We start from the raw sequence: 6,740 nt of genomic DNA, 5'->3' as shown, positions 1-6,740 counted from the left end.
ACCAAGTGGTGGAAGTTGCAAAAGAAAGAATGTTGTGAGGAATTCAGACAGAAGTTGAGACAGGCTTTGGGTGGTCAGGAAGAACTTCCAGATGACTGGGAAACTACATCAGAAGTGATCAGGGAGACAGGTAGGAAGGTGCTAGGTGTGTCATCTGGAAGGAGGAAAGAAGATAAGGAAACATGGTGGTGGAACGAGGAAGTACAGGACAGCATTCAGACGAAGAGGCTAGCTAAAAAGAAGTGGGACGTTGAAAGGACTGAAGACGGTAGACAGGACTACAAGAAATTGCAGCGTAGAGTGAAGAGGGAGGTGGCAATGGCCAAACAGAAAGCATATGATGAGCTGTATGCCAGGTTAGACACAAGGGAAGGTGAGAAGGACTTGTACAGATTAGCGAGACAGAGAGATAAAGATGGGAAGGATGTGCAACAGATAAGGGCGATTAAAGACAGAGATGGAAAGGTGCTAACAAGTGAGGAGAGTGTGCAGAGAAGATGGAAGGAGTATTTTGAGAAATGTTCTACTTCTTGCTGGTCCTACTCACTTGGATCGATTGTTAAGTTTAACCTGACCTTCATTCTGTCACTGCAATGGTGCAGATCCTCACACTAACCGGGACTTCATGCTGACACAACTGGGGACACGTGTTTCTTCAGAACAGAGAATAAGGTATTCTTATTATAAAGTTTTGTTTTTATGGTATTAGCTACAAATTTCATTCATCAGTACTTTTTCATTGTAAAAATGTTTTTGTTGCGTGTGAACGTGGTGAAGACCCCAGTTGCAGATACAGACTAGAGGAGAGGAACTGAAAAAAGCAGTTTATTAAACAAAACACAAATAATGCTGGATGACCAGAAGACAGGCAGGGAGCAACCAAGGACAGGCAAGACCCAGGAGGAGACGACCAGGGAGGAGACACCCAGGGAGGAGATGACCAGGGAGGAACCACGAGGAGGAGATGAGGAGGAACCACGAGGAGACACGAGCAGGAGACCAGAGGACCAGCAGGAGGGACGAGCAGAAGACCAGAGAGGACCAGGAATAAACAAAACACAAATAATGCTGGATGGCCGGAAGACAGGCAGGGAGGAGACGACCAGGGAGGAACCACAAGGATGAGGCGAGGAGGAGACCACCAGGGAGGAACCACAAGGAGACACGAGCAGGACACCAGAGAGGACCAGGAGGAGGGACGAGCAGGAGACCAGAGAGGACCAGGAGGAGGGACGAGCAGGAGACCAGAGGACCTGGAGGAGGGACGAGCAGGAGACCAGAGAACCAGGAGGACAACAGCAGGATATCAGGTAAGCTGGGATCTGAAGCGCTAGTAGTCAGGGTAGCCCTAGCGGTTGGAGCAGCGCTGGTAGTCAGAGCAGGGCTAACGGATTGAGCAGCGCTAGCAGGTAAACGAAATAGAAAGCGCAGAGCTAAAGACTTATGTACGAAAGGACAGAAAAACAATAAATGGCGAAGAATACAGACTGACCGAGCGGAGAGTAAATGGGGCTGATGAATTGCGGAAGCAAAACAGAAACGAATGGAGCAGGATCGGAACACGTAGTCGAAGCCAGGTAATCGCAGGACATGCACACATACTAAGGGTATGAACCAGCAGTGAGTGAACAGAAAACAGGTGTATAAATACAGGACCGGATGGGGCGATAATGAACAGCAGGTGAATGGCATGGAGACTGATTGTCGTGGCAGAACAGCAGGGAACAGGACCGGGGGATAATGAGCACAGGTGAGTAAAATAATGACTAATAGCGGTGACAGAGGAGTGGGGAGAGAACAGGTAAACAGAAACGTAAATATGGGAAGTCGAGCTATGCCGAACCGTAACAGTTTTTAGCTTTAATTGTGTTTATTTATCTATTCATACTGTATTCATTCAATAGATTCAACACTATTATTGATCTGTTCTGTCTTTTATAGTACAACTATAGTGATATTTACATTAATTTTATTGTTCAGGTGCTATGTGACCCCTCCACTTTATAGTGGAGCTATCCAAAATGTGTCTTTTTGAAGTGGTATTGGACTACAAAAGGGTTTCCTACCTTCCAGCAGTGCTCAAGGTATACAATTACTGTTCAAAGTTCTAACATATTTTGTTTCATGGAGTCCAGTTTATATATTCTTTTTGTTTTCTCTTGTCAGAATTACCTCCATTATACTATCTCCACATCTGCTATGGTGATGGACAGGTTGACAGGTGAGGTCAGACAGGAATCTCCGTGGACAATGATGTTTGCGGATGACATTGTGATCTGTGGTGAGAGCAGAGAGCAGGTGGAGGAACACCTGGAAAGGTGGAGGTCTGCTCTGGAAAGAAGAGGAATGAAAGCCAGTTGTGGTAAGACAGAATACATGTGCATGAACGAGAGGGAGGGAAGTGCAACGTGAAGAGGTGAGTGCAGGCAGGTTGGAGTGGGTGGAGAAAGGTGTCAGGAGTGTTGTGTGACAGAAGAGTGTCAGCAAGAATCAAAGGAAAGGTGTACAAGACAGTAGTGAGACCAGCTATGCTGTATGGGTTAGAGACTGTAGCAGTGAGGAAAAGACAAGAGGCAGAGATGGAGGTAGCAGAGATGAGGATGTTGAGGTTCTCTTTAGGAGGGACCAGGATGGACAGGATTAGGAATGAGCACATCAGAGGGACAGCTCAGGTCGGCTGTTTTGGGGACAAGGTCAGAGAGGCCAGATTGAGATGGTTTAGACATGTGCAGAGGAGGGATAGTGGTTATATTGGTAGAAGGATGTTTGAGATGGAGCTGCCAGGCAAGAAGTCAAGAGGAAGGCCCAAAGAGGAGATATATGGATGTGCTAAAAGAGGACATGAAGTTAATTAGGGTAAGAGTAGAGGATGCCGAGGATAGAGTTAGGTGGAAACAGATGATTAACTGTGGCAACCCCTAACGGGAACAGCCGAAAGAAGAAGAAGAAGATACTATCTCCACATCACCATGTGCAAATCCATTGCTCGACAGCATTCAGTTCAGTAGAGCCAATCCCTGTTGATCTTCAAGCAAATCATCAGTTACAGTGCTACAGGGGAACACAGCTGTGGACCAGTTATCACATTCACAGTGTCAATGCCTGCTTTGTGCAGCATCAAAGTGCTCTGTAAACATTTTGCATCCTCATACATATATTGTGCTTTCTTATAACAATGTTGGTTTGTCCTGATGGACAGATTCAACATACAACAGAAGGACAGAAAACATTACAAGCTCATGCACAAAATTAATACTTTCCAGTAGAAAAAGACAATTTGTTTGACTTTAAATCACTTTACTCTTTGTCAGGTTTGCCCGGCTGCACCTGCCTCTCTTCCTTTCCTCACTCTAGTCTGCTTCCTTAGACTGATTACACTATCCGACACACCTGCCCCACTCCCCTGATTATCGACTCATTAGTTTCCTCCCTACTTATACGCTGCTCACTGTTCACTCCCTTGCTAGTTCAGTCTCTGTCTTCAGGCCCCTATGTTCGTTGTCTTCTTTGTGCTAAGTACGCCAGTTATCTTTGTTCATTCGTGTTACCTTTTTGTCCCGCTGTTCTTTTTCTCCTCCTCTACAGATCTCTCCTCTGGACCCTGGATCTTCGCAGTCCTACTAGCCTCCGCCTTACAGGTCCATGCACAGTCTCCTTTAACTGTCTATTTATGCTCCTGTCTCCTCAGCCATCATCACCTCTACCTCGACCAGTCCAGGAGTGATCCCAGCGTTCGCAGCCCGGTCCATTGTCATCCACCATATATTGTGCTTTCTTATAACAATGTTGGTTTGTCCTGATGGATAGATTCAACATACAACAGAGGGACAGAAAACATTGAAAGTATGTCACTGCTTGCACCGAAGCCAGCTACCTGGGTCCGTCTTCTTTTCGCTCGCTCATCTCTGTGTTTGAGCTACCCTAACACTCCTGACTTTAATCTCTATCCAAACAGTTTTATAACAGTTCATTCCTTTTATTTTCATTTGATCCATTCTGCCTGTCTTTTTTTAATTAACAGGTAAAGAAAATAGACATAGAAAATGTTAGTCTAGCTAACATGAAAATTAAGTAATTAACCCAGAGGAGATGACCAGTTTTTAAAATAGTTTTCATCAGGGTGGAGTGTCAGCTGGTAGTTATGTAAAAGGCTTTTCACATTTGTGTGTTTTATCCTTGGGATAATGTCAACCTTTGGATTACACAGCAGCCATATATTGTAACAATACCTGAAATAGCAAAATTTCACATTGTGAAAACTATGCTCTGAATTTTCAGAGCAGTCTTCACAATATCAACATCACTATGATTTGACTGAGACACAAATTTCCCCATGGTGATCTTGATGGTCTGTCTGAAACTGTGAACTAATGAGATATTAACCCAGGTGTAACTACAATGTGAAAAGCTTTAAAATGGTATGACTCAACAATATTGTAAATAATAAAAACTGTAATAACTCTGTTGATAAAATTTGTTTTTAAACTGTGTACAAATTTCACATTTTAAAATTTAAAAAGGTTCAATTAGAAAAAAATTCTTGAAGCTAAGGTTCATAAGATCATAATGTCTAACTATTTAGTGTGATATATATTTAAGTAGTTAACAGCAGTTAACAGATACCAACTGCATCTGTGAGACAGAATTGTACTGCATTTTGGTAGCGATCGTTGTAGTGAAGACATAAACAGTAGATCGTAACGTTTTCTGCTGCCAAGCTGCTAGCAGGATGAGGTGGACTGGCAGTGCCAGCGCCTCTGAGCCGCTACATATAAAGCTGATGAGAATCAGCTGTGAGCGTCTGCTGGGAGCGTCTGCAGGGAGAGACGGAGCGAGAGGCGCGGCGATTAGCAAATGTGACATCTGCATTAAGTTTAATATATACACTTTTGTTTCTGGCCTAGCGTGGTACGACAGCTAAGTTTAATATATACAGCGCTCTGTTGTGTTATTCCACTGTTGTATTATGTCAAGATATTAAACAAATTGAAGGAACCGTGGCAATTTATAATTACCCAGACGTTTTCCTTCCAGCGTATTTGTTTGACTGCAAGCCTAAGGAGCAGTGAGACGGTACGCGCCGGAATGTGCGACTTACGCAAATACCGTCCACCCCTTCGCAATGACAATTACACAGCTGGATTCATGACAATGTTCTCTACGAGTTTCATGTATTATATGTGTATAAAGCTTAAGAATGGCATAATAGGAGCACAAAAACGGCAATGAGGAAGAGGAAAAGCACATAGAGACCTGCTACAGCGGGGAGTCACGTGACCGAGAGCGTGCCATAGGCTTAACATAACACCATTCATTCCTATGGAGAAATACACAAAATATAAATGTTGATTATAAACTAACTGTACAAGATATCAAGATGATTGTTGCACCATTGGTAGCTGAACGTCTCACGAGTTGAACAGAGTTGAAATGGCATTTCTAGCCCAAGGTATGCCGGAGATATTAAGGTTCAAACTGTGTCCCATTCATTTTCAATGGGGAAATTTTTGTGCAAAAAGCTGAATTTATTAAAAACTATAAATGTTACAAAAAAATCTGTGGACAAGCACACATGTCCTTGAAAAGTTGAATATTTTGACACCTTAATGGTTGTTCTAGCTGTAAGTATGCTGGAGTTATTACTTGCCAAAAAACAGTGGGGGAAACCAGAATAATAATATTAATAATAATAATAATAATGAATAGGATAACATAGTGTGGGTGCTTCGCATCCACACAATAAAGAACAGGATAACATAGTGTGGATGCTTCACAGCATCCACACAATAAATATTAACTGTGTGAAACGGTTATGTTTGTTGCCCATGTCTTCCATAAAGACAGAAGCAGCAGTCAAGGGGATGTGTAACCTTCATAAAAGTGGTAATTTTCTAGGGTATTGAAGAATTGTTGACATTGGGGAGAGAGAACAATGATGTGTCCTGACATGTTGATGTGAGTCTTGTGTGGGTTTGTATAGAAAATCAATGGAGCATGTGTTTTGATGTGTGTCATATACTCCTGGTGTGTATTACCTCTGGCACTTGGAACTAACATTCAAGGTGGCGACAGAACAACACGAATATACTGTATCTAGTTTTCATGTCTGAAATTTCATGTACTTAAATATCCAGTTAATAACCCAGCTTTAACAACCTAGTAGAATCTATTGTAACAAAGGATACAACTTGAACATATAGTGAAGGCTTGATGTAAATCAATCAATGACATCAGCATCTACAAAACTGTGAATTCACAGAAAATAGTGTTACACTTGATTGTAACTGGAATTTACCAAATCATCTCTTTGATTCAAGGAAAAGGAAGTAGCAGCCAGGGCCCCACAGGTGTAAAGACACTGGTGCACTGAGATAATTTATTCAGCACAAGCCACAGATAACTAATCCTGCAGCTGACATTTATCGCATGCCGTTATCCAAACACAGACATCAGGCAGACAAGGGTTTGCTAAACTGCCTCAAAACACTTAGACATGAACATAAATGCCTGAGTAATAATGCTTGACAGAGGCGCCAGCTATGGCTTATCAAGAGGTGGCAAGAATTAAAGCATGGTGACTTAATGAAAATGTCTGTCATAGAGCTAAAACCCTCTGTCTGAGAGGTATCACCATTGTTGGCATTCATCTGCTTTAGTCTGTAACATTGCAAAATGTTTTTGGCATAAGGAAACCAACAGAATGTCTCCAAGTAGTAAAGTAATACAAGAAAATAAATCAC

The 6,740-nt window shown here is 42.5% G+C and overlaps 1 long non-coding RNA gene across 1 annotated transcript; it reads left to right on the top strand.

The window, feature by feature from the left end:
• Positions 1-1,284: 1,284 nt before the first annotated feature.
• On the top strand, positions 1,285-3,762 carry LOC109974861 (uncharacterized). Its single transcript, XR_002277040.1, has 3 exons — positions 1,285-1,750; positions 1,981-2,084; positions 3,689-3,762. It is a non-coding gene; the product is annotated as an uncharacterized LOC109974861 (long non-coding RNA).
• The last annotated feature ends 2,978 nt before the right edge of the window (positions 3,763-6,740 follow it).

This window comes from Monopterus albus, unplaced genomic scaffold (genome assembly GCF_001952655.1).
Source record: "Monopterus albus unplaced genomic scaffold, M_albus_1.0 scaffold7.1, whole genome shotgun sequence".
Classification (NCBI taxonomy): Eukaryota; Metazoa; Chordata; class Actinopteri; order Synbranchiformes; family Synbranchidae; genus Monopterus; species Monopterus albus.
Note: the sequence above shows the minus strand (reverse complement) of the source record. Positions and strands in the feature narration are given on the sequence as shown.